We start from the raw sequence: 22,135 nt of genomic DNA, 5'->3' as shown, positions 1-22,135 counted from the left end.
TAAAATGGTGGATGGCGACGGAAGAGATTAGCCAAGGGGAGAACATTTACAGTTTTGATCGGAAGAAGTCAGTCCCGTGGGGCATTAACAGGTTGATATGATTGGTCTACCGGCAGGGTCCTGTCTGTGGATGTTTGAAAGGAGGCAGCAGGGGCTGTGCCAGGTTAGTGGACTATGAGTTTGGAGGCCGTGCGGTGAAGATCTCCAGAGGAGATGAGGTCAGTGACAGTCTGGGAAAGGATGGCTTGATGTTCGGTGGTGGGGTAACGGTGCGCGGGAGGGACGAGGAGGTGTCAGAGTTTGGGCCGTATTTTTCGACACCTACGGGTGTGTACGAGATGTGTACGTGACCGTAGGGGCCGCGCTAGTTCCGGGTTTAGGCATCGGAATCTTCTTGACAGATCCTCCGTATCCCAGGGAGATGGGCCTCTGCCGGTGGAGATTTCCGCTATTTGCCCAACTTACGCCCGCTGAACGCCTGTGAAGTTCTTATGCCTGATAAATGCAGGTGTAAGGCCTGCTATTACCCGCATCAGAGTTTAAAAAATAGCAAAATAAAATGTTATCACTCATTTATATATTAACAACCCTGTCCAATAAGGTAAGTTGATTGTCGCCCCATTAATACATATATTTTCAAAAAATTAAAGTTTCGTTTAAAATAATTAATTAAATGGAATTTTAATTAATTTTAAATATGATATTTATTTATTTTATGTGTTCGTGTATTTTTAAAGTGATCCCCATTCATGTTTTTGGGAGCTCCGGACGCACCAAACTCCCAGAAGTATGAATGGCGATTCCCTTCTTTTATTGGTTGAGCTGGCCCATGTGAGCCCAGGGGTGCTTGTGACCTGCATGCGCACCGGAGATCCCTGGGCCTCTGCCCGCGCGGACCCGGAGAAGCCCAGGATCGCGAGACTCCAAACCTCCCGGGCCACCAGGGAAATGCGGAGATTTTTCACAGGTCGGAGGCATCCACCCGCGGGAAGCCTCCGATCGCAAATTGTGGGCCTTTGTGTTTAGAGTCCACAAGGTAGCGCTATTTTCAACACACAACAACAGCGACTCCCTTATCAGCAGAATTAATGATAATGTCAGGTTTGTACCTGAGAGAATGGAATGCTGCAAGTTCACAGGGACATGGATCAGAGTGAGGGAAGCGAGGATTCACTGAATCACTCCTGCCCTCCATCCTATCACAGATCTTCAGCCGTTTGATCTTTTCATGCCCCCTTTTCCCTGGCTCTTTATTTACTAAAAGCGGTTAATCTCTAACATTTTAAATTTCTGAAGATATCACTGACATGAAACGTTAACTGTTTCTCTTTCCACAGATGCTGCCTGACCTGCTGAGTGGTTCCAGCATTTTCTGTTTTTATTTATAATAATGTTCGCCCTCTGCTGGTGGATTCCTGCCATTGCAGTGGTCAGACTGATGGAATAAGCATCGCCACCTGCTGGCGGAAACTGCACGGTACAATCGTTTTGCTGATTGAGTGACCATTGCTCATTGCTCACTGCGGCTGAATAACTGGAGTATTTAGCTTTTAGAATTAAAGTCCAATAACAGTGGCCGTGGAACTCTGATCAGATTCTCCTGGTTTCCCGCCATACGCCGAATTCCCAGGGGCAGGTGTCGTGCAGTAAAACAACATTCGGCTGTATCTAGGGATTGGTGTGTGTTTAGTAATGGGACAAAATAAAAACATGAACATCGACATAGGCACAAATTTCAACCATAACATTTAATAAAATCATTTTTTATTTTTAAACGCTACGTACATCACTTGACCCCTTGCGTGTTCTGAACCATCTTAAATAGAGGATGAAAAATTGAAGCGGTTACAAAATGAAGTTCATATAAACCCTTCAACAATAAACATAGGTTCTTAATCTTTGTTACAGAGTTGATTAATCCACGCAAAGCAGTGGCTTACAGTATTAATATAGACAGAAATTAACCGAATACATTCTTTGTTTTATAATTTTTAATTAAGCAGAACGCAGCCAAAATATAGAGAAAAGCTAAATCTATTTATTTCAAAACAAATTAACATGGCGATTGATGAAATAAAGTGATGTTTATATCGTGACGAAACGCACATTCAGCATGTTCACACTGTTGGAAAAGTTAATGGACATTCTCTCAGATTTCACACACAATATTTCCCGCTTGTCTGTGACACGCCCCGGGACATCGCATCCGGGATTTTCCGCTGACTTTTACCTGAAAGGAAAAAACAAACACCTTGAGAGAGAGAGAGAGAGAGGATTAAACATTTCACCAACACACCATACAATCCAATGGACTCGTTTTCACTACTCACAATATTCTCCCTGATATTTCACTTCAATTAGTCTTTTCTTCAAATAATAAATAAACAACATCTTCTCTCTGACAGTTTCAGTATCGTTTGCAGTTAAACACACTCCCCACAATCATAGAATTGAATTAATTACAGCCAGTATAATGGGGTATTTATTCCCACAGTAAATACACAGCATGTTCTCTCTGCTAGTTTCAGTATCACTACCGGTTGAACACACTGCCCATTGTCACACAGTAGAATCCACCCGGGACTGGACATTCCCCAGCACTGGGGCACAAACAATGCAGCAGATAATAAAACATTGCTCTTACCGGCTTGACGTAGATGTAACATTTTGAGCCACACAGTCACTGCCCATCGGTGGCGGAATGTCCGGGGTTGTGAACGTGTCACAGTGAACATGGTCATTGTTACCAGGAGTGGAAGCAACCGGTAAACCGGGATCAGTGCGGGTCTGAGAGCTGTACACTGTGGGAGAGACAGATTATGGGTTAATGATGGCGGTAAAACCCGCATCAGTGTGGGTCACATATATCTGTCAATTTTTTGAAGGGGCTGGACTTTGCTGGTCTGTGAGTGGAAGAGAATTGTTTTCTACCCACACCCCCGTGCTGTGTTTTACCGCTGGGTGACAGCAGACGAGGTGCATCTAATATCCGAGAATCGGGCGGTTCAGTTTGAGCACTGGAATGATTCCTGGTGCGAGTATTAAAAATGAAGATAATCCAAACTGAACAGCATCAGGATCTCTTTTCTAGAACATCCCTGTTCTAGAACACTTCATTTCCTGTAATCACAACATGGACTTCAATCAACCATCGCTCTGTGTCACCGCCGATTGAAAGGGAATTTAAAACAGCGCCAGTCCATTCCTACACAGAGGGCTGGTGACTGCGGGAATGTCAGAGATGTAACTCACCGAGAGTGGAGAGATCACCGCCGGCACTTTTGAGTGTGAGGAGATCATCAGGACCGCCCTGAGTGCCAGTGACTCCAGTCTCAATATCGTCATAGTCGCTCGGAACCGGACCTGGGAGGAAATAGAGATTTCCACTGAAACCAAATGCCAGCACTGAGTGCTCAGAATGATATTATTATAAATCAATCTACCCGGGCCTTGCAGGGCGGGAGAGCGGACCAATGTGGTCTTCGGGTGAAGTGGGGCTATCTGGGGGAATGATTGGACCGTGTCATGTCGGGGTAGTTTAGTCTCCGTTTTAAAGTCACACATTTCCCACTGAATCACCCACCCAACCTGCACACACATTTCACATTTCTCGGCCCATAGAGCCGTGTGAGGAAACACAATGAACTGAATGTTTCCTTCCATTATACCATTGGGGAAATTCGAAATGATTTTGTTTCAAATCCAAACTATTTCCACAATATTTTGTAAATAAGATCACCGTCCAGTACTACGGATCCTTGGCAGTGTTATTTTTCGGCGAGTAAGCTCTGATGTCTTTTAGGTAATAAAGTGTGTGAAGTCCAACAAAGATTGTAGGGAGTGAAAATATACCCACCCTGAATACTGGAGGAGTTCCCTTCAGGATTTTCTGATCCCGGATCAGTGTCACCCAAAATGTCACTAGTGTAATTTTCAATCTGATTGAGGGCGTCAATGGAACCCGAAACTGTCAAACACAAAAAATGGATGGTTATTGGAGAGATTTTTAGCACATCGGAGCAGACAACATAATACCTTCATCGTCCCTGTGACAATATCCTGGATTTTGGTAACTGACACCATTGTGGGAGATCATTCACTACAAGGACTGCAGTGGTTCAGGAGAAGGCCCACCACTACCTTATCAGGGTAACTAGAGATGGGCCATAAATGCCGGCCCTCCCAAACACAATAACCTACAGTCCATTAGTACAGGTAATACCTCAGGTATCAGAGCAGAGAAAATAGTGTGTAACATAGTCGGTTAGTACAGAGAGAGTGAGCGGGGTTTCCTGATCATGATCGACCTTGGACACGACAGTGGCACACACAGCCCACTCAACAATGCAAAGTCCATCGCATTAATATTTGGGGACTTGTGCCAAAATTGTCCCATAGCTGCACAGACTAGCAAGCAACAGCCTGACAAAGTCATACTCAAAGAATCATACCTTAAAGCCATTAGGTAACTCCTCCAACACAAACCGTAGGTTTGTTCTGTCCCACCAGGTGGACAGACCCACCATAAGTGTCGGTACAGTGCTATACATTCGGGAGGAAGTGGCAATGGGATTGCTGAACATTGACTCCAGAACCATGGAGTCCTTTGGCTTCAGGTCGAGCATGAGCAAGGAAACCTGCTGATGATTACCAACTACCACCCTCCCTCAGCTGCTGAATCAGTGCTCCTCCATGTTGAACACCACTTGGAAGAAGGACTGAGGGCAGCAAGGGTACAGGATTTACAGAATCAACAGTTCAGATCAAAGCTCTGCAGTCCAGCCACATCCAGTAGTAAATGGTGGTGGATAATTAAACAACTAACGGGAGTAACAGGCTTCATCAGTATCCCCATCCCCCATGCTGGCAGAGCCCAGCACGCGAGTTCAAAAGACAAGGCTGAAGCGTTTGCAACCATCTTCAGCCAGAAGTGCCGAGTGGATGATCCATATCGGCCTCCTCCTAGGTCCCCCACCATCACAGAAGCCAGTCTTCAGTCAATTCGATTCACTCCACGTGATATCAAGAAACGGCTGAGTGTACTGGATACAGCAATGGCCATGGGCTCTAACAACATGTCGGCTCATGACCTGTGCTCCAGAACTAGCCGCGCCTGAAGCCAAGCTGTCCCAGTACAGCTACAACACTGGCATTTACCCGACAATGTGGAATACTGCCCAGGTTTGACAATTCCCAAAAAGCAGGACAAATCCAATCCGGCCAATTACCGGTCCATCAGTCTACTCTCAATCATCAGCAAAGTAATGGAAGGTGTCACCATTGACCAGTCACATAAATACTATAGCTACAAGAGCAGATCAGAGGCCAGGTATTCTGCGGCGAGTGTCTCATTTCCTGACTGCCCAAAGCCTTTCCACCATCTACAGGGCACAAGTCAGGAGTGTGATGGAATACTCTCCACTTGCCTGGATGAGTGCAGCTCTTGCAACACTCAAGAAGCTCGACACCATCGAGGACAATTCAGCCCGCTTGATTGGCACCCCATCCAGCACCTTATAGATTCTCTCCCTCCACGACCAGCGCCCCGTGGCTCCAGTGTGTACCATCTACAAGATGCACTGCAGCAACTCGCCAAGGCTTCTTAAGCAGCACCTCCCAAACCCGCGACCTCTAAGACCTAGAAGGACAAGGCCAGCAGGCACCAGGGAACACCATCGCCTGCAAGTTCCCCTCCAAGTTGCACACCATTCTGACATGGAAATATATCGACATTACTTCATTGTCCTTGGGCCAAAATCCTGTAACTCACTCTGTAACAGCACAGGGACTCCAGCGGTTCAAGAAGCTGTCTCACCTCCACCTTCTCAAGGGCAATTAGGGATGGGCAATAAATGCTGGCCTTGCCAGCGAATCCAGGAACGAAAAAATATTCCATTATACCATTGGGGGAAATTAACATGATTTTGTTTCAAATCCAAATTATTTCTACAATATTTTGTAACTAAAATCACTGTCCGGTACTACGGGTCCCTGGCAGTGTCATTCATCGGCAAGTAAGCTCTGTTATCTTTAGTTGTTGGTTTTAGGTAGTAGAAAGCGTGAAGTGCAATAAAGAGATTGTAGGAAGTAAAAATGTACCCACCTTGAATACTGGAGGAGTTCCCTTCAGGATTTTCTGATCCGGGGTCAGTGTCACCCAAAATGTCACTGGTGTAATATTCAATCTGATTGAGGCAGTCAATGGAACCAGAAACTGTCAAACACAAATAATGGATGGTTATTGGAGAGATTGTTCAGGATATCGGAGCAGACAACATAATGAGCCGGATTTTCCAGGGCCTATGACCGCATACACACAGTGTACATGGTCATAAGTGTCCCACAAGTTCCGTGTTTCCACATGTGATTCACATGCACAAAAACCCAGAACTTGCAATCTGTTGAGATTCTGTTTGACAGATCGTGCTCATCCGCAGGAAATGGACATTCGCTGGCGCAGGGTTTGGCTATTTGCCCAACTACCGCCCAGCGAATGCCCACACAACCCTTACACCTGGTACAAGCAGGCGTAAGGCCTTCTTGTACCAGTGTAAGCATTTAAATACATAGTAAAATACATGTATTTAAATTATTTAAACATACATAAACCTTTTAAATTAGTTTACGATATTTTTTGCCCCTTGAAAAATGTTTAAATTTATATTTCAAAAAATTAAATTTTCCTTTTAAATGGTTAATTACATTTTATTTGAATTAATTTTGACTATGTGATGATTTATTTTTATTTCAGTTTTGTTAAAATGTATTTTTTAGGGGATTCCTATTATGCTTATGTGGATTCCGTAGTTAAATATTTGTTCTTCAATCAAGATAACAAGAACAGATTATCTGGTCATTATCACATTGCTGTTTGTGGGAGCTTGCTGTGCGTAACTTGGCTGCCCCATTTCCCACATTGCAACAGTGACTACACTCCAAAAGTACTTAATTGGCTGTAAAGTGCTTTCAGACGTCCAGTGGTCGTGAAAGGCGCCATATAAATGCATGTCTTTCTTTAAATTGAATCCCCATAAGAATAATGAGAATCACCCTTTGTGCTTTGTTGGGCTGGCCCACCTTATCCCAGGGGCGCTTGCGCACCGCATGTGCTCCTGGGCCTTTACACAGGCATATGCCTGGAGGCCCAGGAGCACAAGTGTCCGAAGGTCCAGAGGCACCAGGTAGGTGCGGAGTTTAATTGTGGTTCAGAGGCAATCGCCTGCGGGAAGCCTCCGACCGCAATTTCCAGCCCAATAGCTTCATCATCCCTGTGACAATGTGATGGAATTTTGTAACTGACACCATTGTGGTAATCATTCACCACAAGGACTGCAGCGGTTCAAGAGGAACGCCCATCACCACCTTATCAGGGCAAATAAGGATGGACCATAAATGACGGCCCTCGCAGCGGTCAGACACAATGGCCCAGTAATTCGGATGGAAGTGCCGGTTTCTTGCATGCACAGCGCATGCGCGGGAAAACGGCACTTCCGGTCCCCTGAAAGGAGGGGTTAAGAGGTGAAATGCGTGCGACGTATGAGGCAGCGCGTGCGCATTGAACTTCCGGTTTTTTGACAGGTTTGCCCGTGCGTGAAGGCCTCCACTTTTTACACATTAAAAAAGCAGACGTAAGGACATCAGTTTAAAAGGTAAGTGGTCAATTAATTAAAATTAGAACATTTTTTCCACAGGTTTATAATTTTATATACTGTACAGTAAGGTAAGTGTATTTTTAGCTCCGATTTTTTATAAAATTAGTTTTTCAAAAAATTAAATTTTTGTTTAAAATTGTTATTTAATGTTATTTATAGTTGATTTAAATATTGTGATTTAAAAAAAAAATATTTTAAGGTTATGTACTGTTTTGGGCGCCCGGAGTTTTCATGAGCTTGACAGGTCTTATGTCTAACTCATGAATGGACTTTTGCATCCTCCGATTGGTTGCCCAGTGCTCACGTGATCCCAGCCGACGCATCGAACTAACTACGCCACTGGATCACGCAAGCACAGCGCGCCGGGAGCTGGGGCAGGCCACAGACCAGAAATACACGCAGGCCCAGGCCTCTACTTTCGGCGCGCTATGTAAGTGTAGGTCGGGGGCATGCACCCGCGGGAAGCCCCCGATCCGAATTTCTGGGCCAATAATATATAGTACAGCCCATTAGTACAGGTAATAGGTATCAGAGCAGAGATAATAGTCTATAACATAGTTGTTTAGTACAGAGAGAGAGGGAGCGGGGTTTCCTGATCATGATCCCTCCACAATCCTGCCGTCTCTTTCATTTTCAGAGACTCAAACCGCCGGTGGTGACGGCACAAATTGGACCCCCACCCCACACATGGGTCAGAAAATAGTGCAAGGAGGACAATATCCGATTCGTTCATCCATCTGTTTTTTAATCAAATGATTTATGTTAACGGTTAACTCCCTCCCTAAATATAGCCCAAGCCAAATGATTCATCGATTTGATAAGCGTATTGCTCTGATATCCTGAAGCACAATGTGTAAATTAATGTTATATATCAGAATACAACCTGTTAGAATAAGTCGTATAGAAACAACCAATCAGAGGTTAGGATTTCCTGCGAGGAACATGTTCCGGATACAGGAATCCAGTCACCGAGAGAAATGGAATCTGGGACAATGTGGCTGTCGCCTCATAAGATCAGCGAGTTTTTATGGGATTGATTAAAGGGAATAAAATGAAATGTTAGTGACAGAGACTCCAAGGTCAGCTAACACAGGAAATGATGGCCTGGATTTTCTGCGGCCTATGATGGTGTACACACACCATCGTAAGTTTCCCGCAAGTTCCGGGGTTCCGCCTGTGATGCCCGACAGCCCAGAACTTGCAATCTGTCCAGATTCTGTTTAACAGATCGTTCGAATCCGCAGGAAATCGACATTCACTGCTGCAGAGTTGGACTATTTGCCGAACTACTGCCCAGCGAATGCTCACAAAACCCTTAAACCTGGTAAAAGCAGGGGTAAGGCCTTCTTTTACCTGTGTGCATGTTATTTAAATCTTTAACGTTAGTTTAGGTTATATTTGGACCCTTTAAAATTTTTATATTTATTCTACAAAAAATGATTTTAAATGTTTAATTAAATTGAGTTTTAACTAATTTGGAACCTGTGATTATTTATTTTTATTTAAGTGCTGTAAATGCTCTTTCAATTTGCGGTCGGGGGCTTCCCGCGGGCGAATGCCTCCAAAACGCAAGAATAGTGCGAACCGACCTGATGGTCTCGGAGGTTTGGACATTTGCGCTCCTGGGCCTCTCCGCCAACACCTGCGTAAAGGCCCACGTGTCTCAGGTGCACGTGGTTTGTGAGCGCCTCTGGGATCATGTGAGCCGTCCCAAACAATCAGAAAGGCGGATCACCATTCTGCTTATGGGGCTTTAGGCACAGAATCACCATCAGCATGAAAAGGAATCCCCTAAAATGTCAATTACACACCAGTTAAATAAAAACAAATCATTACACGTTCAAAATTAATTAAAATACAATTTCATTAAATATTTAAAACAGAAGTTTAATTTTTTGAAAAATAAATGTAAACGTTTTACAGGTGTTAAAAATAACCTAAACAAAATTTAATTTTTTTTACCTATAAATAATTTAAAAATATATATTTTAATATTTATTTAAACTCTTACACTGTTAAGAGACGACCTTACCCCTGCTTTTACCAGGGGTAAGAGTTTCACGGGCATTCGCTGGGCAGTAGTTGGGTAAATAGCCCAGCTCTCCGCCAGGGAATGTCCATTTCCGGGGATGTGGTGGATGTCGAGCTGAAACTTGACAGAGCGCAAGTTCCGAGTTTTCGCGCATGCGCATCGAACGTGGAAACCCGGAACTCGGGGGTGAGTTACAGCTGGGTACACACCACGTACTCGGCCAACGGCCCCGGGAAATCTGGGCCATTCTGGTTACGGGGATTCCGTACTGAAATGGATTCCCCAAAAACAAAATAGGAATTCCCCTTTGTGATTGGTTGGACTGGCCCACGTGAACCGCTTGCGCGTCTGGGATACAGGGCTTTTACACAGGTGGACGCCTGCAGGCCCAAGAGCAGAACAGACCAAAGGTCTGGAGGCAACAGGTAGCTGCGTACTTTGCTTGCGGTCCAGAGTCGTTCGTCTATGGCAAGCCTTCGATCGCAAATTCGAGGCCAATATTATAAAGGAAGGAATGAAGATGATTTCAATCATACGAACATACAAATTAGGAGCAGGAGTAGGCCACTCGGCCCCTCGAGCCTGCTCCGCCAATCAATAAGATCATGGCTGATCTGATTACTCCACATTCCCGCCTACCCCCAATAACCTTTCACCCCTTTGCTTATCAAGAATCTATCTACCTCTGTGTGGTAAACCACTGTTTGTATTCCACTGTGTACATGCCTGGACATGCCTCGGCTGACTCCTCCCACAAGTCCTAGTATAAAGGTGACTGCTCCCCAGCCCTTTGTATTTCTGGACCGGTCGACCACTCGAGGCAGACCTTCATTCTTTTGTTAATAAAAGCCTTTAGTTACTCTCTTAACTCTCAGTCTTTTATGAGTAATTGATAGCGCATCAATTTTATTAACAAAATTTTTATAATGGAGAAGATCCTCACACCAGCATGCCTGGACTTAGATCATCGGGAGGCGGACTCATCCACCAAGTTTACTCACTGGCTTAGGTGTTTCGAAAAATTCCTGACCGCCTCCGCAGCAATCAAATCGGACGAGGACAAACTAGATGCCCTGACCTCCAAAGTGAACCACCGAGTGTACTCGGTCATCCAAGACGCGACCTCGTACGTGGAAGCTATCAAGCTCCTCAAGGACCAGTACACGTGCCCAGTGAACGAAGTGTACGCCAGGCACCTTCTGGGGAGTCGGAAACAACAACCTGGGGAATCGACCGTGGAATACCTTCAGGCACTGTCTGTGCTTGGCCGGGCCTGTGGTTGTAAGGATGTAAAGGCCGCCGTGTACACAGAGGAACTTATCCGGGACACTTTTGTAGCGGGCCACAGATCCAATTACACCCGACAGCGACTGTTGGAGCAGAGTGACCTCGACCTCAACAAGGCCTCTGAACTCGCACTATCATTGGATGCAGCCTACCGGGGCATGAATGCCTACTCCTCTGCACCGTGGACGCCGTGGGGAATGGCAGCCTGGGACATGGTAGGAACGCCTCATAGCACCGTGCCACCCCAGCCACACCCCAGCAGCGGCCCAACTACCGCAGCAGTGTCCCAAGGCCAGACAGCAGTGCCCCAAGGCCAGAAATGCTACTTCTGTGGCCAGGCAAAACACCCCAGAGCGCGCTGCCCGGCGAAAAACGCGATCTGCTCGGGCTGCGGGAAGAAGGGACACTATGCTAGCGTTTGCAGGGCCAAAGCCACCCCAAACCCCAGCAGCGCCGCGTATGGGCCATGCGGGCCGCCATCTTGGGCCTCCCCGGCCATGTGCGAACCACCGGTACAGCAGCCATTTTGGACGCCTCCAGCCACATGGGGATCATGGACGCTGCCATCTTGGATGACAGCCGGAACGCAGCAGGCCCCCAACACCGCCTCATCTGATACCCGCAGCGACACACCGACCCCTACGCTGGCATCCGTTACACTGGACCAAGCGAGACCGCACCAGCTGGCCAGTTCCACAATGGACATTAAGGTAAATGGTCACGATACAATCTGCCTTTTTGACTCTGGGATCACAGAGAGCTTCATTCACCCCGACACGGTGTGGCGTTGCTCTCTCCCAGTCCTGCCTGCACACCAGCGGATTTCTATGGCCTCCGAGTCCCAGTCGGCGGACATCGGCGGCTACTGCGTGGTGACACTCGTAGTAGACGGGACCGTGTACGATCATTTTAAACTTCTGGTCCTGCCCGACCTCTGCGCTGCCGTCCTGCTGGGGTTAGATTTTCAGTGCCACCTTAAAAGTGTTACGATGGCGTACGGTGGACCCCTACGCCCACTCACAGTCCGCAGCCAGCAGCTTCCAAATTGCCCGCCGCGCACCAGGTGCAACCTCTCCACACTCAGAGTCACCCCCCCCCCACTGTTTGCTAACCTCACCCCCGACTGTAAGCCCATCGCCACAAAGAGCAGGCGATACAGTGCCGGGGACAGGGTTTTCATTAAAACCGAAGTGGAGTGGCTCCTGAAGGAAGGGATTATTGAGGGCAGCACCAGCCCCTGGCGAGCCCAGGTTGTGGTCGTTAAGACCGGCGAGAAGCAGCGCCTGGTCATCGACTACAGCCAGACAATAAATCGCTACACCCTGCTAGACGCCTACCCACTCCCCCGCATAGCTGATATGGTCAACCAGATCGCGCAGTACCGCGTCTTCTCGACCATTGACCTGAAATCAGTGTACCACCAGCTCCCTATCTGCCCTGAGGACCGCCAGTATACTGCCTTTGAGGCAAACGGCCGCTCTATCACTTCCTTAGGGATCCCTTTGGCGTCACCAATGGGGTCTCCGTCTTCGAAAGGGAGATGGACCGGATGGTAGATCAAAATGCGTTGCAGTCCACTTTCCCATATCTGGACAATGTGACCATCTGGGGCCGTGACTTGCAGGACCATGATGCAAACCTCGAAAAATTCCTCCGCAACGCCCAACTCCTGAACCTGACATATAACAAGGAGAAGTGCATATTCCGCACAAACCGCCTCGCCATCCTTGGCTGTGTTGTGGAACACGGAGTCATCGGCCCTGACCCCGACCGGATGCGTCCCCTTATGGAACTCCCACTGCCCCACTGCCTCAAGGCCCTGAAGAGGTGCCTAGGGTTTTTCTCCTATTGCGCCCAGTGGGTCCCCTACTATGCGGACAAGGCCCGTCCGCTGATCAAGTCCACCTCTTTTCCCTTGATGGCAGAGGCCCGCTTAGCCTTCCACCGTATCAAGGAGGACATTGCCAAAGCCACCATGCACGCAGTGGACGAATCCATCCCCTTCCAGGTGGAAAGCGACGCGTCCGACTTTGCCCTGGCCACTACCCTCAATCAGGCGGGGAGACCCGTGGCCTTCTTTTCACGAACCCTCCAAGGCCCGGAGACCAGACACTCCGCTGTTGAGAAGGAGGCCCAGGCGATTGTGGAGGCTGTGCGTCATTGGAGGCACTACCTGGCTGGAAAACGATTTACCCTGCTCACTGACCAGCGTTCAGTTGCTTTCATGTTTAACAACAAGCAGAGGGGCAAAATCAAAAATGACAAGATCTTGAGGTGGAGAATCGAACTTTCCACCTACAATTACGAGATCTTGTACCGGCCCGGGAAGCTCAATGAACCCCCGGATGCGCTATCGTGTGGCACCTGCGCCAGCGCGCAGATCGATAGACTGCGGGCCCTCCACAATGACCTCTGCCACCCGGGGGTCACCAGGTTCTTCCACTTCATCAAGGCCCGCAACCTGCCTTACTCTATTGAGGAGGTCAGGACCATGACAAGGAACTGCCAAGTCTGCGCTGAGTGGAAACCGCACTTTTATAGACCAGACAGGGCCCACCTGATAAAAGCCACTCGCCCCTTCGAGCGCCTGAGCGTTGATTTTAAAGGGCCTCTCCCCTCCTCCGACCGCAATGTGTACTTCCTCAATATTATTGATGAGTACTCCCGTTTCCCGTTCGCCATCCCCTGCCCGGACATGACCAGTGCCACGGTCATTAAATGTCTGAATGACCTCTTCACCCTGTTCGGTTTCCCCAGCTATATCCATAGCGACCGGGGCTCATCGTTTATGAGCGATGAACTCCGTCAGTACCTGCTAACTAGGGGTATTGTCACAAGCAGGACCACCAGTTACAACCCCCGGGGGAACGGACAGGTGGAAAGAGAAAATGCAACAGTTTGGAAGGCCGCCCTGCTAGCCTTAAAGTCTAGGGGCCTTCCAACCTCCCGCTGGCAGGATGTGCTCCCCGATGCGCTCCACTCTATTCGGTCACTGCTCTGCACTGCCACTAACGCCACCCCCCATGAGAAAATGTTTGTCTTCCCAAGGAAGTCCACATCGGGGACATCGCTACCGCCATGGCTGACGTCCCCAGGGCCGGTCCTACTGAGCAGACACGTGAGGACCCATAAAACGGACCCCCTGGTCGAGAGGGTCGACCTCCTCCACGCCAACCCCCAGTATGCTTACATTGCATATCCGGACGGGCGGGAGGACACAGTCTCCATAAGAGACCTTGCACCCTCGGGGGCCGCAGTAACCCACTACTCACTACCACCCCCCCCCCCACGATCCGATATCCAGCCCCAGCAGACGGCAGGCCTCGGCCCCGCGACCCGCTCGACATCTACGAGGACGAAATGCCTGTGCCACAGCCTACGCAGGACTCGACGCCAGAAGCTCCACTACCCCTGCCGTCGCCATGCCGATCACAGCGGCAGACAAGACCTCTGGAGAGACTCCAATACACTAACGTTTAATACACTTCACCCCGCCGGACTCAATTTTAAACAAGGGGTGAATGTGGTAAACCACTGTTTGTATTCCACTGTGTACATGCCTGGACATGCCTCGGCTGACTCCTCCCACAAGTCCTAGTATAAAGGTGACTGCTCCCCAGCCCTTTGTATTTCTGGACCGGTCGACCACTCGAGGCAGACCTTCATTCTTTTGTTAATAAAAGCCTTTAGTTACTCTCTTAACTCTCAGTCTTTTATGAGTAATTGATAGCGCATCACTCTGTCTTAAAAATTTTCAAAAACTCAGCTTCCACTGCCCTTGAGGAAGAGAGTTCCAAAGACTCGCGACCCTCTGTGAGAAACAAAATTCTCCTCATTTCTGTTTTAAACAGTGACCCCTAGTTCTAGATTCCCCCACAAGAGGAAACACCCTCTCCACGTCCACCCTGTCCAGACCCCTCAGGATCTTATTGTTTAAAATAGTTATTTTATGTAATTTATAGTTACTTTAAAAATTTGATTCAAAGAAATGTATTTGAAGTTTTAGTTATGTTTTGGGGCTGAACTGCATTCATGGATTTGACAGGTCTTCCTGTCAAATCTATGAATAGAAATTCCCTGTTACGATTGGCTCTCCATGGCCCACGTGACCCCAGGGGACGCTTCGAACTAACTGCACCCCTGGGATACACAAGCACTGTGCGCCAACAGCTGGAAGAGGCCCAGGATCAGAATACAACGCGGGCACACAGCACAACAGCTGGCAGGCTAGGTAAGTGCAGGTCAGAGGCTTGCAACTGCAGGAAGCCTCTGACCCCAATTTCTGGGCCATAATGGCCCAGAAATTCGGGTCTCCACGGTTGAGTATGCATGGGGTACTCACTCGTAGGCCCAATGGAAGTGCCAGTTTCATAACATAAGAACATAAGAAGTAGGAGCAGGAGTAGGCCATACGGCCCCTCGGGCCTGCTCCGCCATTCAATAGGATCATGGCTGATTCGAACTTTGACTCACGTCCACTTCCCTGCCATCTCCCTGTAACCCCTTATTCCTTTATCAGCTAGGAAACTGTCTATCTCCGTTTTAAATTTATTTAACGTCACAGCTTCCACAACTCTGAGGTAGCAGATTCCATAAATTTACTACCCTCTGAGTGAAGAAGTTTCTCCTCATCTCAGTTTTGAAAGAGCAGCCCCTTATTCTAAGATTATGCCCCCTAGTTCTAGTCTCACCCATCAATGGAAAAATCCTCACCGCATCCACCCAATCAAGCCCCCTCACAATCTTATATGTTTCAATAAGATCGCCTCTCATTCTTCTGAATTCCAATGAGTAGAGGCCCAATCTACTCAAACTTTCCTCACAAGTCAACCCCCTCATCTCTGGAATCAACCGAGTGAACCTTCTGTGAACTGCCTCAAGAGCAATTATAACTTTTCTTAAATATGGAAACCAAAACTGTACGCAGTATTCCAGGTGTGGCGTCACCAGTACCCTGTATAACTGCAGCATGACTTCCCTGCTTTTATACTCCATCCCCCTTGCAATAAAAGCCAAGATTCCATTGGCCTTCCTGATTACCTGCTGCACCTTCATACTAACCTTCTGTGTTTCATGCACCAGGACCCCCAGATCCCTTTGTACTGTAACACTTTGCAGTTTCTCTCCATTTAGATAATAACTTGTTCTTTGATTTTTTCTGCCAAAGTGCATAACCTCACACTTTCCAACATTATATTCCATCTGCCAATTTTTTGCCCACGCACTTCGCCTGTCTATGTCCTTTTGCAGGTTTTTTATGTCCTCCTCACTCACTGCTTTCCCTCCCATCTTTGTATCGTCGGCAAACTTGGATACGTTGCACTCGGTCCCTTCCTCCTAATCGTTAATATAGATTGTAAAGAGTTGGGGTCCCAGCACTGACCCCTGCGGAAAACCACTCGTTATTGATTGCCAACCCGAGAATGAACCATTTATCCCAACTCTCTATTTTCTGTTGGGTAGCTAATCTTCCACCCATGCCAGTATATTGCCCCCAGACCCGTGATTTTTTATCTTGTGCAGTCATCTTTTTTGTGGCACCTTGTCAAATGCCTTTTGGAAGTCCAAATACACCACATCCACTGGTTCCCCTTTATCCACCCTGTTTGTTACGTCCTCAAAGAATTCCAGCAAATTTGTCAAACATGACTTCCCCTTCGTAAAACCATGCTGACTCTGTCTGATTAAATTTTGCTTATCCAAATGTCCTGTTACTGCTTCCTTAATAATGGACTCCAACATTTTACCAACCACAGATGTTAGGCTAACTGGTCTATAGTTTACAGCCTTATGTCTGCCTCCCTTTTTAAATAAGGGCGTTACATTAGCAGTTTTCCAATCTGCAAGGACATTTCCTGAATCCAGGGAGTTTTGGAAAATTACCACCAATGCATCCACAATCCCTACCGTTACTTCTCTCAAGACCCGAGGATGTAAGCCATCAGGTCCAGGGGATTTATCCGCCTTTAGTCCCATTATCTTACTGAGTACAACCTCCTTAGTGATTTTAATCGTGTTTTGCTCCTCTGCCCCCTATAGCTCCCTATTTGTCCAGTGTTGGGATATTTTTAGTGTCCTCTACTGTAAAGACTGATACAAAATATTTGTTCAGCGTTTTTGCCAACTCCATGTTCCCCACCACTAATTTCCTGGTCTCGACCTCTAAGGGAGCAACATTCACTTTAGCCACCCTTATTCTTTTTATATAGCTGTAGAAACTCTTGCTATCTGATTTTATATTTTTTGCTAGTTTAGTTTCATAATCTATCTTCGCTTTCTTAATTAATCTTTTAGTTATTCTTTGCTGGCTTTCAAATGCTTCCCCATCTTCTATCCTCCCACTAGATCTGGCTACTTTATATGCCCTTGTTTTCAGTCGGATACTATCCTTTATTACTTTACTTAGCCACGGATGGCTGTCTTTTCTTTTATGCCCCTTTTTCCTCACTGGAATATATTTTTCTTGAAAGTTGTGAAATATCTCCTTGAATGTACACCACTGCTCATGTACCATCTTACACTTTAATCTATTTTCCCAGTCCACTTTAGTCAACTCTGCTCTCATACCTTCATAGACTCCTTTATTTAAGCTTAGTACGCTGGTTTGAGATCCAAATCTCACCCTCCAACTGAATTTGGAATTCAAACAGGTTATGGTCACTCATTCCAAGGGGATCTTTTACTAGGACATTTTTAATTAATCCTGTCTCATTACACAGGACCAGATCTAAGATTGCCTGCCCCCTGATTGGTTCAGTTACATACTGCTCAAGGAACCCGTCCCTAATGCACTCTATGAACTCTTCCTCAAGGCTGCTCTGCCCAATTTGATTTGTCCAGTCAATATGAAAATTAAAATCCCCCATGATTATAGCTGTTCCCTAATTACAAGCCCCAACTATTTCCTGATTTATACTCGGACCAACAGAGTTGCAAATGTTAGGAGGCCTATAGACTACGCCCACTAGTGACTTTTTCCCCTTATTATTCCTTATCTCCACCCAAACTGTTTCACTATCCTGATCCTTTTACACAATATCATTTCTCACTATTGCAGTGATTCCATCCTTTATTAACATAGCCACCCCACCTCCCTTTCGATCCTGTCTGTCCTTCCTAATTGCCAAATACCCCTGGATGTTTAGTTCCCAGTCATGGTCACCTTGCAGCCATGTTTCTGTAACGGCCACCAGATCATACTCATGTGTAGTTATGTGTACCAGTTCAGTTCAGTTCAGTTCAAATGATCAACTCGTCCATTTTTTTTTACAAATGCTGCGTGCATTCAGATAAAGAACTTTTAAATATGTTATGTGACAATTTATTCCTGCTTTTGCCCCCTTTACTACTCTACCTTTATCTTTATACATTCTGTCCCTTCCTGACACGCTCTGGTTTTTAATTCCCCCACTGCTACCTTGCTCTATTGCCCTCTCCACTGACATTTTTATTTTTCGCTCTTTTGAAACCGCCCCGCCACTAATTAGTTTAAAGCTCTCTGTACAGCCCTAGTTATTCGATTTGCAAGGTTTCTAGCCCCAGCACTGGCCAAGTGAAGTCCATCCCAATGGAACAGCTCTCTCCCGTCCCAGTACTGGTGCCAGTGTCCCAAGAAGCAAAACCCATTTCTCCCACACCAGTCTTTGAGCCACGCACTTAACTCTCTGATTTTATTTACCCTCGCCAAATTTGCTCGTGGCTCAAGTAGTAATCCAGAGATTATTACCCTTGTGGTTCTGCTTTATAATTTGGCCCCTAGCTGCTCATACTCCCTAAGCAGAACCTCTTTCCTTGTCCTATTTCTGTCGTTGGCACCAACATGGACCACGACAACCGGATCCTCCCCCTCCCACTCCACGTTTCTCTCCAGCCCAGAGGAGATGTCCTTAACCCTGGCTCTGGGCAGGCAACACAGCCTTCAGGACTCTTGCTCTCGGCTGCAAAGAACCCTATATATCCCCCTAATGATACTATCCCCTACGACTACAACATTTCTTTTTACTCCCCCCCACTTGAATGGCCCCTCGTTCCACGGTGCTGTGGCCAGGTTGCTCATCCTCCCTGCAGTCCCTGATCCTGTCCTCACAGGGAGTAAGAGCCACGAACCTGTTGGACAAGAGCAAGGGCTGCAGCTCCTCCAACACTACCTCCTGGATCCCCGTACCTGCCTCACTCAGACACACCCTCCTGTCCCTGACCACGGAATGCATCTGAATTAGTTAATCTCATTGCTGTAACTACTTCCTGGAACACAGAGTCCAGGTAATACTCCCCCTCACTGATGTGTTGCAGTGTTTCAAGCTCGCACTCCAGCTGATCAACACGGAGCCAGAGTTCCTCGAGCAGCCAACACTTACTGCAAATGTGATCACCATGAGAATCAATGGTGTCCACCAGCTCCCACATATTGCAGCAGAAAAACATCACCTGCTCTGCCATTCTATGTAATTAATTAAATTTATTATTATTATTTTTAAATGCCCTCTGCCCCGATTCTAGATGATGAATATCACACCTCTATTTAATTGAACTTACCAACTTATAAAGGTTTTCAAAGGGAAGGAAAAGTACTCACCAACCAGCCAATCACCTACCAGCTTGGCTGTGATGTCACTTTTGAATTCTGACCTCCCTTTGGAATGTTGCCTGTCGAGCCTGTTTAGGCTGCCTCGCCTCGCAGCTCCAACTCGACTCAACACCCGCTGCTGCTCCCGGCTGCCTCGACTGGGCCTCGCCTCGCTGCTCCGACTCGACTCAACACCCGCTGCTGCTCCCGGCTGCCTCGACTGGGCCTCGCCTCGCTGCTCCAACTCGAATCAACACCCGCTGCTGCTCCCGGCTGCCTCGACTGGGCCTCGCCTCGCTGCTCCAACTCGGCTCAACACCCACTGCTGCTCCCGGCTGCCTCGCCTTGCTGCTCCAACTCGACTCAACACCCGCTGCTGCTCCCGGCTGCCTCGACTGGGCCTCGCCTCGCTGCTCCGCCACCGCGATGTCTGCTAATCTGGAGACCAAACTCTCAATGCACTGCGCATGCATGGGAAACCACCACTTCCGTTCCTCTGAATGCAGAGGTTCAGAGGTTGAATGCGTGCATGGAGAAGCTGCGCGTGCGCATCAAACTTAGCTTTCTTTTTACCGTTTTTTCCGTGAGGGTATGTCTGCAGAATTTAGAAATGTAAAAAGCAGGCGTAAGGCCTGCTTTTTACAAGGTAAGTGGTGAATTAATTAAATTTAGAACATTTTTTCTACAGGGTTATTATTTTTAAATACTTTAAAGCAAGGTAAGTTTATTTTTAGCCCCGTTAGAAGATAAAATAATTTTTTTCAAAAATTTAAGTTATTGTTTAGAATAGTTATTTCATGTAGTTTAGTTTATTTAAAAAATGTGATAGTTTTTAAAAATGTATTTGAAGGTTTAGTGCTATTTTGGGGCCGTAGTATTTATAAGTCTTGACAGCACTTCCTGTCAAGACTTATGAATGGAGCAATCCCTGCTCTGATTGGCTGCCCATGGTCCACGTGATCCCAGGTGATGCATCAAACTAACTGCGCCCCTGGGATACGCAAGCAGTGCGCGCCAGCAGCTGGACCAGGCCCCGGATTGGAATCCCACGGGGTCCTACAGCTCAATGGCCGGCGTGCAAGCTAAGTGCAGGTCGGGGGCTTACATGCGTGGGAAGCCCCTGACCCGAATGTCTGGACCATAACAAGAATTCAATTTTTTGAAAAAATTAATTACAGTTTCTAATGGGGCTAAAAATAAACTTACCTTTCTTTAAAGTATTTAAAAATAATAAACCTGTGGAAAAATGTTTTAATTTTACTTAATTCACCACTTACCTTGTTAAAAGCAGGCCTTGCGACTGCTTTGGAAAAGGGTAGCTCCTGGAGACTTACCCTCCCGGAGAAACCTGCAAAAAAGAAGGAAGTTCACGGCATACGTGCTGCCACTCCAGCACATGCGTTCGACCTGTGAATCCCTTCCTTTAAGGGAACGGAAGTTCCGGTTTCCCACGCACGTGCCGTGCATGCACGAAACCGGCCCTTTTGTTGGGCCTACGTGTGCGTACCCCATGCGTACTCACCCGTGGGGACCAGAAGTTCTGGTCCTATATATATATAGATAGGTTTCAATCAAGTCAGCTCTTACTCTTCTAAACTCCAGTGGATACAAGCCTAGCCTGTCCAAGCTTTCCTCAAAAGACAACCCGTCCATTCCAGGCATCAGTCTAATAAACCTTCTCTGAACTGCTTCCAACGCATTTACATCCTTCCTTAAATAAGGAGACCAATACTGTACACAGTACTCCAGATGTGATCTCACCAATGCCCTGTATTACTAAGGCATAACCTCCATACTTTTGTATCGATCTGTGACTTCGGGTGATGTTTGAGTGAATATAAAATAAAGAATACAATCAGCCGATGGGTTTATTAGTCCTGGGCTCAGATATCTGAGGAAGTCCGTGTGGAGCCGGTGGGAAATGGAAACAGCGTCTCTGCCCGCTATTTAAAAACAAACCGTAAACCCGTTCTTTGACAAATACCGACCAGTGGGAATCTTCCCCAAACCATTGCTGCTCTCACTATACACACGGACACAGAGACACTGTCACTGTGATAGGACTCCTTCACATGGGGGCAGTGAGTGGACTGCTCATCGTGTCCAGTCAGTACATTGTCCATTAAAAGGGGTATTTAAGGGGAGGTGACACTTCTCCAGTGAAGATTCGGTATCAAACGGAAAATACAGACCTGAACCCTGGGTCTGAGCCGAATCCTCGCCAGGTTGAAAATTCACAATCTCTTCATAAATTGCTTGGTACAAACCAGCAGGCGACTCCCTGCCGCGACTGACAGCACCTGTTGGAGGGAAGGCGGGGAGATTAACATTTTGATTCACTCCACGCGCGTTTCACAGGAATTCATCTGCAAATAAATCCAACTAACAGATATAGTGATAGTCAAGGGCCAGAATTGGTTAGCGTGAATTTGGAGGAGTTTAGTTGTGTGTGTGATTCCGTGTGTGTGTCTGTGTCTCTGTACAGACACATGTTCACCTCCAGCAGACTGCGGCCAGTTGTATTGACCTCGGGAAGAGGGAATGAGGGGGTATCAGGAGAAATGAACTCCAGTTGGTCGCTTGGTTACGGGGCCACAC

At 47.1% G+C, this 22,135-nt stretch overlaps 1 long non-coding RNA gene across 2 annotated transcripts; it reads right to left on the bottom strand.

The window, feature by feature from the left end:
• Nucleotides 1-1,747: 1,747 nt before the first annotated feature.
• Nucleotides 1,748-21,801, bottom strand: LOC147098142 (uncharacterized). Of its 2 annotated transcripts, XR_015074275.1 has the most exons (5): nt 21,730-21,801; nt 6,104-6,214; nt 3,857-3,967; nt 2,645-3,363; nt 1,748-2,230 (listed from the first exon to the last, which is right to left on the bottom strand). It is a non-coding gene; the product is annotated as an uncharacterized LOC147098142 (long non-coding RNA). The 2 variants fall into 2 exon arrangements; XR_015074274.1 differs by lacking the exon at nt 21,730-21,801 and having other exon boundaries at nt 6,104-6,678.
• Between the last annotated feature and the right edge of the window lie 334 nt (nt 21,802-22,135).

Source organism: Somniosus microcephalus, chromosome 30 (genome assembly GCF_052327205.1).
Source record: "Somniosus microcephalus isolate GS21.2 chromosome 30, FLI_Smic_1.0, whole genome shotgun sequence".
Classification (NCBI taxonomy): Eukaryota; Metazoa; Chordata; class Chondrichthyes; order Squaliformes; family Somniosidae; genus Somniosus; species Somniosus microcephalus.
This window is presented reverse-complemented; position numbering and strand designations above follow the sequence as displayed.